The 16,574-nt window shown below is 38.7% G+C and overlaps 1 protein-coding gene across 4 annotated transcripts in view; it reads right to left on the reverse strand.

The window, feature by feature from the left end:
- PAK5 (p21 (RAC1) activated kinase 5) overlaps nucleotides 1–16,574 on the reverse strand; it is a 314,727-nt gene that overhangs the window by 184,901 nt on the left and 113,252 nt on the right. For all 4 annotated transcript variants that reach the window (XM_030821975.1, XM_003252622.3, XM_030821974.1 and 1 more), the window contains exon 2: nucleotides 9,409–9,558. The gene's annotated coding sequence lies outside the window, so the exon portion shown is untranslated. The remainder of the gene's footprint in view (nucleotides 1–9,408; nucleotides 9,559–16,574) is intronic.

Genomic DNA, 16,574 nt, shown 5'->3' on the forward strand with positions numbered 1-16,574 from the left:
ATTACTGAGGACACTCAGATGGTGGTGGGAGAGAGTGAGGAAAGGAAGAGCCAGGGTAAAGAAGAAAATTTGTTATAAGAATTAAAGGTGATCCAAAAAGCTTTAGGCAACTGTCACCAAAATCATAGACTCTATGGAAAGAAAAAGACTGTCAGTCATTTTTCAACCACCATCCAGTCTGTACCACCTTGACTGAACAGCCTGAACTTGGTAGGGTTTAAATAGTAAACAACCTTATTTTTTAACAACTATTCCAAATAGGCTCTTTTGAATAGGTGTCCTTTCCTTGCTCTGGACAAAAATTTGTGAAGACATCATGGATTTCTAGTCACTTTCATTTATAATAATCACCTAATTTTAATGATTAATATTCACAAATAAGTCACAAATCATAGTCTATTACTATTATTTACAATGAAAACTGCAAATGTACTCCAATAAAAGTCCCTCTTACATTCTTTATATCTAAATAATATTGCCCATTTCTTCACAGAACAATACTTATTTCCTGTCAAGAAAACCCCATATTCAGTCTGCAACTTATTTTTATAAACATTTTTATTTGAGGTCATTAGTTTTGACCTTTGATTTACAAACTTGATTCTGTTTCCAAAAGATTTGACAGGCAATCACAGCCCTTATCTTGAAATGGGGCTGGTAGTCCCTCCCTCTAAAAGCCTCTGAGATTGCAAAGCCTCCCTTATTATGCAGCATCATGTTTAAATCCATGTGCAAAGAAATCACTGAACCTGCCCAGGTACATACATCACTAATTGTTCAAACTTTGCTGATAATACATTCTTCCTTCCAGAGAATTAATGTTGAAGCAATTGCTCACTCTGATAGAGTACTTGAGCATATTCAGAATTTTTCATGTAAAAGAAAACAGCCAGATATCAGGACCTGTTTCTTTTTTTTTTTTTTTTTTTTTTTTTTTTGAGACGGAGTCTTGCTCTGTCGCCCAGGCTGGAGTGCAGTGGCGCGATCTCGGCTTACTGCAAGCTCCGCCTCCCGGGTTCACGCCATTCTCCTGCCTCAGCCTCTCCGAGTAGCTGGGACTACAGGTGCCCGCCACCACGCCCGGCTAATTTTTTGTATTTTTAGTAGAGACGGGGTTTCACCGTGGTCTCGATCTCCTGACCTCGTGATCCGCCCGCCTCGGCCTCCCAAAAGTGCTGAGATTACAAGCGTGAGTCACCGCGCCCAGCAGGACCTGTTTCATCAGTATTGCTTCTAACTGTACATTAACATCAAGAAATATTAAAGCCACATTCTTTGTGTGAAAGCAATGAGAAGGTTAAAGATGGCTCTTGAAATTACTTGTTTGCATCACACCTTCCACATGAAAATGCAAATATGCTTCAGAATGGGATTCAGGAGTGTTAAGTATTCATCCTGTCTACTATATGCATAGGAGTTTATCTACAGAACTTTGTATGGTAAATGTACCTGATAACAATTACTTAAGCATATGCTAAAAATGAGCCTGTATGGTGCACCTGAATGCAGTTGGGAATTCCGAGCTAGGGAATCCAGGAGTGGCCAACCCAGAGAGCTATTCCTTTTCTATGAGGAACATCTGGGCCACATCCTGTCCTGTGGAATGTGGGCTGTACAGGGGATTGAGGCCCTGTGTTTTGGGTTAAAAGGTTGCCAGGTGGAGGTTATTAGGGGAGGGTGCTAAGTGAAAAATGTTATATAAACTGCATGCTTTTTGCAAGTGGTTGTGGTTCTCCTGTCCAGCTCACCACCACTGCGCTCTCTCCCCTGTATGTAAGACCTTCATGAGACCCCATGTCTTGTTTTCTGGCTCCGGGTCTCTTCTTCTGCCTCTTGAACCTGGTGCCATCCCCAGTGAAGTCAATAGGAGTTCAGCACAACATATATCCCCCCCTCCACTCTAATACACTCAAGGTCCACTCCCAGGTGGGTTTCAAGGTACTTCAATTGTTCAGTGGATAGGCTATTTCCCGCTGGAGAGGGCTGATACTTCTCTGCTGAGTCTACACTCTAGGTATCAGCATGGCGGCAATGAGCAGTGGCAGAGAAAGATCTTAAGGCATGCAAGAATTATCTCATAAGGCACCTGCTTCAGGTGAGATTCCTACATAACTGTTGGGCGAGGAAAGCTGTTCTTCTCTGTCAGAAAAAGAAGGATGACTCCTGTCTTCCAGGGTGGTTTAAGGGAACTTAGAGGTTTAAGGTCCTCAAGCTCATCCATCCAAATGAACTCATCCCACGTCTCCTTATTCCGATCATGGCCCTGAGTTTGAAATAGGAGATTTTACAAAGCTGTGTATCCTGTCTCCTTGGCAGCCCTACCAGCCTAATAGTCAGATCCTGGGCCTGTGTTACATCACAGTCTGCCCTGCAGTGACCAGAGATTAGTCTCCTTTAAAGTAGCCATAGATGTCCTCTGGCTTTCAGAGCATGCCTTAAGTTGGCAATGAACCATCCTCAGCTTAACATTTTCTTTCCGCAGGTCAAAAGTAGCCATCTACTTCACAATCTGCATAATTATCAGTGCTCTAATAGCCACTTTGTGTTGCAGCTACTAGGTCTCCTAACACCTGACCTTCCACTTAAGCCATTTCCCAATTTACTGCAGATGAGAGCTTAAGTAATTGTAATGCTGCTGCCTGCCAGGGTTTATTTTTTCCCAATTTACCACTAAATATATGATCCCTATTGCTTTCAGACAGGTCAGTAATCAAATTCCAAAATCCTATCCATAGGGTAATTTGTCTGCAACTACTTGTTTTAGTTCAGTTTCCCTAGGACACTGAACCTGAGACATGCACTAAGCGCTGAGGTTTTAATTGGAATATGAAATCCAAAGGTGGGAAAGATAAGAGACAGAAAATGAAGCAGGGAAGGGTGAGCAGCAAGACAAAGTAAGATGTTACTGCTGTGACCACTGCATTACCATGAAGAAATAGAGCCAGTGGTCCAGCAAAGCATTTGCTATGTGACACACGACACCTCTAAACATGCTGGACAGAGACATGCTGCACAGGCCTTGAGAGAGAGTTCATCAGAGAGAGAAACGGAAACGGAATCTACCTGCCTTCCTACCTTCTCTTTCCCACAGGAGCAAGATGTTGTCAACCAGGTACAATCTTGTCCCCTAGGGAAACATTTGGCAAGAGGTAGTTTTATGTTTACAGGCATTTTTTATTTTCAATACTTGGGGGTGCTATTGGCACCTAGTGGGTAAAGGCCAAGCGTGCTGCTAAATGTGCTGCAAGGCACAGGACAGTATCCCATGAGAATTATGCAGTCCAAAATGCCATCACTGCTGCTGTTGAGAGACCCTAACCTAAGTACTGGAAAAATCAAGAAAATCTGAAGAGATAAATTAGATGTGCCTAATTAAAAAAAAAAAAACAGAAAAAAAAGATGAAAGATGTGGAAGGCATTTCACAGAAGAGAACACACAAAGGGAAAACTAAACATGAAAAGATGCCGAACCTCATTAGTAACGAGGGAAAATCAAATTACAGCAAGATTCCATTTCACACTCAATTGATTGGCAAAAATTAAGATATCAAGAACACCAGGCATGAAGAGAATGGTGTTCAAAGGGAATAGTTATATACCACTTGTTGGGAGTGTAAATTGCTACCAATTCTGTGGGAAAGAGGTTAATATGTATTATGTTGTAAAATTGATCATGTGTGTATTCAAGGTGACCACTTACACCATTTTGATCGAGACTGTCCTGGTTTTAGCACCAAAAATCTTGCATCCTGGAACACTCCGCAGTTCTAGGCAAACCAAGATGGTTGGTTACCTATACATCTTATATCTTAGGAATCCACTTCTACATATACTTCCCTGAAACACTCTTGCACAGGCACCAGGAGAGATATAAAAAATGATCATAGTACCATTTTTCATAATAGCAGATAATGGAAACAACAGAAATATCAATTTATAAAAGAACAGATAAATAGATTGTAATATATTAACACAATGTAGTATTACTTAGCTGTGAAAACGAACTACAAAAGTTTCCATTCTGCCTCCGAGGAGCTTGAGATGCTAATGTTAGCCTGTTAAGCTTCACAGTAAAATCTGCTGCACCTGGTGACTTGGGCGAGCTCCACACTTGCAACACAGACCCAGGAGTACAATGAAAGTGGCTTTGGAAAACTGTAGAATAGAGCTGCTATTCAATTTACACAACTCAGTCGCAGAGTGGAGAAATCCATGAAGTGAAAATTACCATCTCACATACATACTGCAGTGGAAACACACACATGCACAAATCTCTATATAAATATATCTCTAACATCAACAGTCTTCACAGAGACTTGGCCTTGTGAGAATCTAGAGCCTCGGAATTTGCTTGTGACCATAAGTCAAACTCTTCATTCGTTTTCACAAAAACCTACTCACTATGCTTAGCATGCTTATAAAAGTTGTCCCATAGAAAGAGTTTCTATCATGCAATCTGCATCATCACAATAGCTCCCTGAAGCCACAAACACATTCAAATGCTGAGAAGTTATTTCCTTCAGGTCTGCTTTCAACCACATTGTTTTCTTCAATCACTTACAAAGGTATTTCCTCCCTCCTTTCTTGTTGAAATAAATACACATTCTACAAACCCTTTTTTTTTTTTTTTTTAAAGACAGGGTGTGTTGCTCTGTCTCACAGGCTGGAGTGCAGTGGTGCAATCTTGGCTCACTGAAACCTCTGCCTCCCCGGCTCAAGTGATCCTCCCACCTCAGCCTCCCCAGTAGCTGGAACCACAGGTGCATGCCACCATTCCCGGCTAATTTTTTTTTTTCTGTTGTTGTTTGTTTTGTAGAGATGGGGTTTTGCCTTGTTGCCCAGGCTGATCTCAAACTCTTGAGCTCAAGCAATCCACCTGCTTCAGCCTCCTGAAGTGCTGGGATTACAGATGTCAGTCACCAAGCCCAACCTACAAATTTTTTTTCTAAGATATAATCTTGTCAATTTTGGTAACCCTATTACCACATCAGACTGTCCAATCAACCATACATTAATCCATTGACCTAACTTTGTTCATCTTCCCATTTGCCTATCACTTTTTCATAAACATATTATTCTGTCTGCAAATTAACTTTTATTTTCCTGAATTCTGGTACATTTTACAGATTTCTTGTCTTTAATCCTCCTCTCTCTCCCTCACCATTCCCAAGTAATCTGACAGCATTATGGAACACTATATTCCTGTGTCTTTAAATACATACTATCCTGCTTTATTTTCTTTCCTGTTCTGTTCTTTCTTTTTTTTTTTTCTTTTGAGATAGGGTCTTGCTCTGTTGTCTAGCCTGGAGTGCAGTGGTATGATTACAGCCTACTTCCCAGGCTCAAGTGATCCTCCCACCTCAGCCTCCAAAGCAGCTGGGATCACAGGCAGTGCCACCATGCTCAGTTAATTTATTTTATTTTTTGTAGAGATAGGGTCTATTTGCCCAGGCTGGTCTCAAACTTCTGGGCCCAAGTGATCCTTCTACCTCAGCCTCTTAAAGTGCTAGGACTAGAGGCATGAGCCATGGTGCCCAGCCCCTTCTTGCTTTAAATTCTCTTCCAATCTTATTTGGCGAGGGAATACCTACTTACTCTGTAATCTTTTATTCAGATGTTTTCTTCCTGGTAGATTGTTTGCAATCTAGTTCTTCCCCTTCCTTTATCAATGTCTTTTGCAACGTGACTTTGAACTCCTCTAACCAGGAGGTACAGTCTATTTCCACATCCCTTAAATCTGAGCTGGTCTGTGAATTTCATTGGTCTATATGTTGTAGAAGTGATTGTTCTGAGGCCAGGTCTTGAGCAGCCTTGCATACTTACACTTATTCTCTTGAATGAGTGATCCACATGGCTCAGTTGCCATAAATAAGTCTTGGCTAGCCTGCTGGAGAAGTGAGTTGCCCTAGCCACATCCAGTCAATCACCAGACATGGGAGTGAAGCATCTGAGACTATTCAACCCCAGCCAAACTGTCAGCAGACTACAGAGCAAACCTAGCTAAGATCAGCCAAGCCGAGTCCAAATCAGTAGAGGTCCCCAACTCACCCACAGGCTCATGATCAATAACACATGCTTATTATTTTAAGTCACTGAGTTATGGGGCTATTTGTTATACAGCAACAAGTGATACTGTCTTTACTGATCCTGTTCAATAGCTATAACATACTTCTAGTATAGCCCTTATAACACTACAGTTTTTTTGGTCTTTCTCTTCCATAAACATAGAACTCCTTGGGAACAGGCGCAATTTTTGTTTTGTATCTCAGAATCTATATAGTGCCTGCTGACTTTTTAATAGATGAGTGTCAGAAAAATGTCAATGATTAATTAGTTAATTAAGGATTACAATGTTGCCTAAGCCAAGGGACTCTTTTGGAGGCAGACAAACCCGGGTTTGAATCCCAACTGTATTTCCTATGTTACTTCAGATAATTTGGTTAACCTTGATGAGTCTTGTGTGGTCATCTCTAAATTAGACTGGAGTAATATACATTCTACAAGATTGTGGTGATTATATATATATAATCATGTATAAATATCTCTCACCTGACACAGAATGGATATCCAACAGATAAGAATTAAATGATAAAATGCACGTAAAGCATTTAATATAGGACTTGGCTTCTAGTTGCTCAATAAATGATAGCTCTATTCATATGATCATGATCATCACCATCATCTTTGTTGTCACTTCTTGTAGCAGAAACTGTAGGTGCTCTATCCTCATCTCACTGGCAGTTATCATCATTGTGCAAGTTGACCTGATGGTGGCTTTCAAAAGAAAATATCTGGGACTCTGCCTGAGGGCTTCCTCTGGCTGCCGGAGTTTTCTTGGTCTACATGTATGGCACGTTACAAATACCAGGGAGTTGATACTCCACACCTCCACCTAAGGGAGCAGCCCTTAGTCGAGATAGATGGGAGAAGATAGCTAAATACCCTAATTTCCATGCCCTTGGTTGGGATAAATCCAAGTTATGTTCTATGCTGTATCCCAAAGTTACCTAATGTGATTGTACCCCTCTTGATCACAGAAATGATAAGGCACCTTTTCTGTCTTCCTTCTTTCCTCTGCCTCACATCCACACTACCCTACAAATGTATGCTGGCATCACCTCTGAATAAACACCACTCCATTTTTTTTGTTTCACTCTGTGCTTCTGGAGAAATCAACCTAAGGCACCATTACTCTTTCCAGTTTATGTTAGTCTTGTTGCTTCAGAATCCAATAATTTCTTAAGGAACTTTGACTTCCATTTGAAAGGCCTAGCCTTTTAATGATCTCTCTAGCTAATCAGAGTTTTATCTAGTCCAGTGGATGACAAGACTAATCACAGAATGGGGTATGTCATCTTTAGGTCTTCTTTGTTTTCATCCTGGCTCAATTCTCTAAGTATATGAGGAAAGGGTTAACTTGTGCACCGGAGGTAGCTCTTTGCTTATGCTGATGGGCACCTGGAAACATCGTATTGATTTTGGCCAAGTCAGAGGTGAAATGTAGTAGCTAGTGATTTATAAGGTGCTGTGAAAAGTCTAAAACCCCACCAGCATTCTGTATCAGCTTGTCTATGCTGTTTATCAAAATTGTACTGATTGATGGTTTGCACCTGTTTACTTCTTAACAAAGCTTGCTTTTAGCTACCTGAGCTGTGTGGTACAAAATATCCCTCAGTAAGCTTGAGCCTTGGCTCTCCTGTGAACTTGTAGAGTCTCATGAGACTTTTTAATTATCCAGCTCTGTATAATTGCTGCACTGGGTCTGTTTTCTAACGACCAAAAGCTTTACAGAAGGATCTGGGGTGGAGGAAGGAAGAATTCTTACACCATACAAGTTTAGAACCATTTCAGACAGTTATGAATATTGGAAAGCAAGCTGCACTTTGCTGAGATCTTAAAATACTATTCAGTTGAGCTATCATGAATAACTCTTCTGAGCACAGACTTTAGGGTTGTCCACCCTCCAACAGTAGCGGTTGGCTTCTTGCAAATTTGGACCTAGAAGGTCATTGCATACATTTCTTTTCCTCCCTTCCCTCCCCTATGGACATTGCACAATGGTTACATAATACAAGATGTGAAACCCACACTGCACAGAGTATAAGTTTCTCTGGTAACTGTTGCTTGAATCCATATATTCTCATCTTTTTAAAGCAGCAATTTGAAATTGGATTTTAATTTTCCCTTCAACATTCCATCTATGAATAACCCAGTATAAAAGTTTTAGTCTTGAAGTTATGCTTGACTGATTTAAGCCACTAGTCCTTAAAAATCTCTTATTTCTCATCTAGAAGGACACCCTTCCCACAGGCTGTCTCTCAGTGGCTTGAGCAACAATGTTCTTAGAAGTCAGGAGCCATCCAGGAAGCAGGAGAAGAGCTACAAACACATCTGGAATGCTCAAGTCTCTGAGTGTTACAAGATAACCCACCTAGAATATGAGATTTTGGGCAGAATTTTCTTTATTTTCACAATTTGACATCAACACCCTCTAAGTTTCAGAAGCAGGCCACAGACATATACATCATAAGCAGTTCTTTGAAATAGTAGAATAAATTACAGTCTGACTATTGTGTATTAAAATGCAAATAGACAGCATAGCCTGCATATGGAAATTGGAATTATATTTGGAGCTTCATAAGAGCTTGGGTGGTCATCTATGCCCAAATATCTTTCAAATTCATCCATCTCCAATGCCACATCCCTAAGCCAAGTCAGCAGTATCTTTCACGTGGGTAAGAGCACCCTGTTTTCAGCTCCTGCGACCCCCATACATACTAGTTGGCTATAATAAAGAAGAATGGCCTTTAAAAAATATAAATTCTTTCATTCACCTCCTAATGATTCTCCAATAACTTCCATCTTTATTAAAATAAAATGAAGACACTTTCCCACATCTAAACAGCTCTCCAGCTTCATCTCCTACATCCTGCTTCTTCAAAGCCCCTCTCTTAAAGTGATACTGGCCTGGTTTCCAAACCTTGAATATATCCACATGGATCCTGGTTCGTGACACATGGACGGTATGACCTTCAAACCCTACTCGGCTGGATTTTTTCTATCGCTCAGTTCTCAGCTCAAACTCTCTAAGTGTTCTGCTCTGACACTCAAACTAAAGTAGTCCCTCATCCCTTATCTCGTTAACCTGCTTATCGTGTTCATAAACATTATCAATAGTTGTCAGTTTCCTTTTCATTTATTTACTTACCCTTTCCACTGGAATGACAGCTTCTGTAAGGCCATAAGCTTGCCCTTTTAGTTTCCAGCGCCTACAACAGTTTGCAGGCCTATAGCAGTCACCCAGAGAATACTGTTGAATCAATACATGCATGTTTCTGTGTTTTTAGTATTGTTTAATTTAAAACGCATTTTAGAAGGACAAAACCGTAAGGTAATTTATTCCCCTACCTTTATATGATGGCTGTGGATGAATTAAAGACTCCAGAGGAGTGTGGCTATTTCTATTCTGCAACTTTTCGTTGGTGCTTGTCAGTCTTCTTCATTTTTTCTCAGTGTTCATTTTAGCAAGAGGTGGAAGCATTTCACCACAGTGTATTTCTGTAACAATACAGTACCAAAATGACTCAGAACCCCACTAACATTATGCTGTGCTTAAAAATAAACATATAGCCACATTTGCTTTACATTCTCCCACATGCAGTGCATTCCTTTTTACTGTTTCTATCATTTTCTCAGGCATGCAGCTACGGATCTGTATATTATTACCAGGACACCTCAGGTAGGATTAGACTCCTCTTAGTACCTTGGCTGCATCTGTACCACAGCATTTTCTCCACTGTGAGTAATTATTCTATTACAAATCCATCTCTCCAGTAGATGGTGAACCTTGTGGGGCCAGGAACTGTGCCTTTGGTCCCTGAATCTCTGGGGCCTAGCCCACTACCTGGTAATTGTACATTTTCAATACAGTCAATTCTTGATATTTGCAGTAGTTATGATTTATGAAGTCACCACAAACACTAAATTAGCAAATACTGAAGCATTGTTTCTAGGAGAAATAGAGGGTTAGGTTTCTGCAAGTCTCTGGCTCCAATATTTTTGTCACATAATCAATACATAACTTTGTTTTATGTGTGTCACTGTTTATACATATTGTTGATTTATTAAGGTGGAACTCATATTCAACAGCACTGTAGCTTATGCCTCAACAAAGATTTTCTAACACACGTGTTTTCTCCATAAGACGCGTGACAGCCTACTGTGCTTAGGAACATGAGACAGCATGTCAGCCCTACACTATGGGGCCATTCCAAACCATGGAAACACCAACATTAAGCACAAAGATGTAAAAGATATGAGAAGGTGAATCTGTAAATATGAAATCACAAATAATGAGAATCCGCTATATACATATTGGCTGAATCACAGTTATATGCAGATTATACAAATTCCCAACCTTGTTTGTAGTTCAACATACCCTTGCCATTTAAATGAGTAACTAATAAATATTATAGATAGGGTAGAAAAGGACTACATACAGATTTTATATTCTTCATGAAAGACCCAGGAACTGAAAGCAAATATTATTTCTTATATTCTCTGCTGTCCTATTAAAAAGACAAATTCCAGCAATCCTATCAAAATATTAATAACATTCTTTGCAGAAATAGAAAAAGGAATCCTAAAATTCATGCAGAAACACAAAAGACTCCAAATAACTAAAGCAATCCTGAGCAGAAAGAATAAAACTGGAGGCATTAAAGTACTTGATTTCAGATTATACTACAAAGCTATAGTAACCAAACCAACATGTTACTAGCATGAAAACAGACATGCCGATGAATAGAACAGAATAAAGGTCACGGAAATAAATCTACGCACTTACAGGCAACTAATTTTGCCAAAGGCTCCAAGAACATCCATTGAGGAAAGGACAGTCTGTTTAATAAACGATGCTAGGAAAACCTGATATACATATACAGAAGAATGAAACTAGACCCTTCTCTCTCACTATATGCAAAAATGAACTTAAAATTGATTAAAGACTTAAATGTAAAACCTAAACTATGAAACTACTAGAAGAAAACATTGAGAAAACATTACAAGACATTGGTCTAGGCAAAGATTTTTGGGGTAAGACCTCAAAAGAATACGCAACAAAAACAAAAGTAGACAAATGGGATTACATCAAGCTAAAAAACTTGTGAACAGCAAAGGAAACAATCGACAAAGTGAAGAGGCAATCTACAGTATGAGAGAAAATATTTGCAAACTATCCATCTGACAAGAGGTTAATAACCAGGATATATTAGAAACTCAAACAACTCAATAGCAAATAATAATCCAATTAAAAATGGATGAAAGACCCAAATAGACCTTTCTCAAAAGAAGACATACAAATGTCCAACAGATGTTTGAAAAAATGCTCAACATCACTAATTATCAGGGAAATGCAAATCAAAACCACAATGAGATATTATCACACTCCAGTTAGAATGGCTATTATCAAAAAGAAAAAAAAAATAACAAATGCTGGCAAGGATGCGGAGAGAGGGAAATACTTCTATGCTGTTGGTGGGAATGTAAAGTAATACAGTCATTATGGAAAATAGCATGGAGGTTTCTCAGAAAACTAAAAATAGAACTACCATACAATCCAGCAATTCTACTGCTGAGTAAATATCAAAAGAAAGGAAATCAATGTATTGAATAGATATCTCCACATCCATGTTTATTTCAGTGCTATTCATAATAGCCAAGATATGGAATCAACCTAAGTTTCCATCACTGAAAGAATGGATAAAGAAAATGTGGTATATGTATACAATCAAATACTATTCAGTCACAAAAAGAAATTGATTTCTGTCATTGGCAGCAATATGGATGGAACTGCAGGTTATTATGTTAAGTCAAACAAGCCAGGCAAAGAAAATGTTCTCACTCACACATGGGAGCTAAAAAAATGTAGACCTCATGGAGATAGATGGTAGAATTATGGTTTCCAGAGACTGGAAAGGAAAGTAGGGAGCAAGAGAAATGAAGAGAAGTTGATTAATGAGTATAAAAATACAGTTAGATAGAAGGAATAAGTTCTAATATTTGGGAGTGCCGTAGGAAAATTACAGTTAATAGTAATTTACTGTATATTTCAAAATAACTAGAAGAGAAGAATTGTAATGTTCCCAACACAAAGAAATGGTAAATGTTTGAGGTGATGGATATCTCAATTACCTTGACTTTATTTTTGCATTGCATACCTGTATCAAAACATCACATGTATCCCCAAAATAGGTACAATTATGACATATCTATAAAAAATGAAATCCCAGAGCCCAGGTATTTTCTTCTGCATGATATTAATTATTGCTCCTCCAATTTTCAGACAAGTTCAAAGAAAATTTCCTTGAAAATAATTGTAGGTTAATAGTTTGCCTTGTCCATTATAGGTCAACCTAAATTCCTAGAAAATTGTTCCATTTTTCTCCTTGGATAAGAATAAGAAATACCAGCTTTTATTTCATTATTTGCACCAGTTAACTGCAGGTACAAAAGGTCCATACTTAGTTCCTCGTATTTTCTGTAAAAATGCAAGTACTCTGTGAGAGGTACAATGGAGAGATCACACTTTACATGGCTATTTTCCAGTGCATTTGAAAAATGTTTAAGACCCCCTTAGAATATGAATTTATGTTTTAAAGGTGTTGTGAAGATTTTCTAATTAAGTTTACTTCTCAGTATTTTAAAATTGTTACTTTTAACATTGATTGACTTGTACTTCATAGAAAGTAATTTGTTGCTAAAATTATCTTCTACTACAAGCCTATCGTAATCAAAACAGCATGGTACTGGTACCAAAACAGATATAGACCAATGGAACAGAACAGAACCCTCAGAAACAATACCACACATCTACAACCATCTGATCTTTGACAAACCTGACAAAAACAAGAAATGGGGAAAGGATTCCCTATTTAATAAATGGTGCTGGGAAACTGGCTAGCCATATGTAGAAAGCTGAAACTGGATCCCTTCCTTACACCTTATACAAAAATTAATTCAAGATGGATTAAAGACTTACATGTTAGACCTAAAACTATAAAAACCCTAGAAGAAAACCTAGGCATTACCATTCAGGACATAGGCATGGGCAAGGACTTCATGTCTAAAACACCAAAAGCAATGGCAACGAAAGCCAAAATTGACAAATGGGATCTAATTAAACAAAAGAGCTTCTGCACAGCAAAAGAAACTACCAACAGAGTGAACAGGCAACCTACAGAATGGGAGAAAAATTTTGCAATCTACTCATCTGACAAAGGGCTAATATCCACAATCTACAAAGAACTCAAACAAATTTACAAGAAAAAAACAAACAACCCCATCAACAAGTGGGTGAAGGATATGAAGACACTTCTCAAAAGAAGACATTTATGCAGCCAACAGACACATGGAAAAATGCTCATCATCACTGGCCATCAGAGAAATGCAAATCAAAACCATAATGAGATACCATTTCACACCAGTTAGAATGGCAATCATTAAAAAGTCAGGAAACAACAGGTGCTAGAGAGGATGTGGAGAAATAGGATCACTTTTACACTGTTGGTGGGACTGTAAACTAGTTCAACCATTGTGGAAGTCAGTGTGGCGATTCCTCAGGGATCTAGAACTAGAAATACCATTTGACCCAGCCATCCCATTACTGGGTATATACCCAAAGGATTATAAATCATGCTGCTATAAAGACACATGCACACGTGTGTTTATTGAGGCACTATTCACAATAGCAAAGACTTGGAACCAACCCAAATGTCCAACAATGATAGACAGGATTAAGAAAATGTGGCACATATACACCATGGAATACTATGCAGCCATAAAAAAGGATGAGTTCATGTTCTTTGTAGGGACATGGATGAAGCTGGAAACCATCATTCTCAGCAAACTATCGCAAGGACAAAAAACCAAACACCGCATGTTCTCACTCATAGGTGGAAATTGAACAATGAGAACACTTGGACACAGGAAGGGGAGCATCATACACCGGGGCCTGTTGTGGGGTCGGGGGAGGGGGGAGGGATAGCATTAGGAGATATACCTAATGTAAATGATGAGTTAATGGGTGCAGCACACCAACATGGCACATGTATACATATGTAACAAACCTGCACATTGTGCACATGTACCCTAGAACTTAAAGTACAATAAAATATATATACATATATATAAATAAAAATCAAAGAAAGAACATGCAGTAGCTAAAAAAGAAAATCTTCTCAAAAGCATGCTCTATGTTTTAAACTATTATTGCTAGGGTCACTAGGACTTAGTAAAAAGCAATGCCTTACACAGGCAACAATAAATTCTAGAAGGACGGTTCTGACAGCTGCTTTTAAATTAGTTCAAAATAGGCTAAAATATAGGTAGACATAATTTCTTTTCTGCATCTTTTGATACCCTATTCAAATAGTTTAGAGTATCAGCAGACAAGTCACCTTGTCATGGAATGCAATTTTAAAATTGATATAATCGTGTGGGTCTACTGCATAATAATAAGATAATTCAATATATTTGACAGAAGTAATACTTTGATCCAGAAAAATAAAACCAAATGAATTTGTAAATTTCTGTATTTTGTTAGCATCACTGTATTACATTTTCTATATAATTAACCATTTTGAGTTTATTTTCTAAGGATTTGTACTACTTTTAATTTTCTATTTATGCTACAAATAGCCAAATTAATCAAGTAAATATTAGATATCATAAAATTACTTTAAGACCTTCTCAAATCATCACTAAATCTCTCCTCTCATATTTCTTTCTCTTACAACATGCCATTAAGAAGACTTTACCCACATATCCCTGCTAAAGTCATATTACCATTACTGACTTTTAAAAAGCAATCTGGGGGCCGGGTGTGGTGGCTCACCCTGTAATCCTAGCATTTTGGAAGGCAGAGGCAAGCTGATCACTTGAGCTCATGAGTTTGAGACCAGCCTGAGCAACATGGCGAAACCCTGTCTCCACAAAAAGTACAAAAATGAGCCGGGTGTGGTGGTGCAGACCTGTAGTCCCAGCTACTTGGAAGGCTGGGGTATGGGGATGGCTTGAGCCTGGGAGGTAGAGGTTGCAGTGAGCTGAGGTCACGCCACCGTATTCCAGCCTGGGTGACAGAGCCAGAACTTATCTCAAAAAAAAAAAAAGAAAGAAAGAAATCTGAATGCTGAATGTTTAGTAGACTATGTTCAGATAACAGCTATTCCATTCTGAACATGTTGATAATGCATATTTTAACAAAAGGTACAGATGTCAATTAAATTTAGAATTTGCATTTCCAACCTTCAAGAGGAAGGAGTTGGCTTTGTATCCACAGACTGACTCCACCTTTTACTAGCTGCACGATTTGAGGCAATTTATTATTCCCTGAGATTATTTACTCATCTGAAAGATGGAGATGAATACCATTTTCTATAAAATGGCCTATGCAGAGTACCTGGCCAATAATGATTAGTAAAAAAATTAGCACGCATTTTTTACCAAATACAAAACCATTCCAAGCAGCATTTTAGTCACCAAATTTAGCTCTTCAAGCCAAAAATCAGTGACCTGATATCTGCAAATAATTTAAAAAGAAACAAACAAGCAAACACACAATCCTAAATGTCCTAGCTAAGCATAACTAAGTTTTCACATAAGTTTATGCCATTTCGTTCTGTTTTCTTGTTTTGTTTTGTTTTTGAGACCAGGGACCAAGTCTCACTCTGTTGCCCAGGCTGGAGTGCAGCGGCACCATCTTGGCTCATTGCAACCTCCGCCTCCCAGGTTCAAGTGATTCTCCTACCTCAGCCTCCCGAGTGGCTGGGATTACAGGCGCCCGCCACCACGCCTGGCTAATTTTTGTATTTTTAGTAGAGACAGGGTTCCACCAAGTTGGCGAGGCTGTTCTCAAACTCCTGACCTCAAGTGATACACCCGCCTCGGCCTCCCAAAGTGCTGGCATTACAGGTGTGAGCCACAGCGCCCAGCCGCCATTTTGTACTCTATTTACATAGATTCACTGGACATTTTACTCCTATATTGGGGATGTTGGAAATCAGATACTCATTCATGATATGCACTCAATACATATAACAATTGCATTACAAATGGCACCTGACTCTGAGATATGAGTATACTACTAGGCACATTGGTAAGTGACCAGTATCAATAATATATTCATATCTCAGAGTTAATGAGCCTTCTTCTGTTTTATATACCATAGAATTTTAGAGTTTAAAAACTCTAAAATTTAAACTTTAAACATTTTAAACTCTAAAATTCTATTGTATATAAAATGGAAGGAAGATTTACTATCAGCTCTACTAGTATAAACAGTCTCTGCATGCTTTTTTCCCCTCCTCACATTCAAGGATGGCAGCTCCTTATGCAAATACATTTCAAGGTAACTTAGAGACAGGAAGGGTTCCATCAGATCTGTAATTTAGAACAGTTGTATTATTCACCCTTTCATCCACTTTTCCTTGTACCCAGAGATGCAATTTTGTGAGTAGTAGGTTTGATACGTGGTCTGTGCCATTATGTCAGGAAAATAGCACTTTTCCTCCCCTCAT

This window comes from Nomascus leucogenys, chromosome 11, assembly GCF_006542625.1.
Source record: "Nomascus leucogenys isolate Asia chromosome 11, Asia_NLE_v1, whole genome shotgun sequence".
Taxonomy (NCBI): domain Eukaryota; kingdom Metazoa; phylum Chordata; class Mammalia; order Primates; family Hylobatidae; genus Nomascus; species Nomascus leucogenys.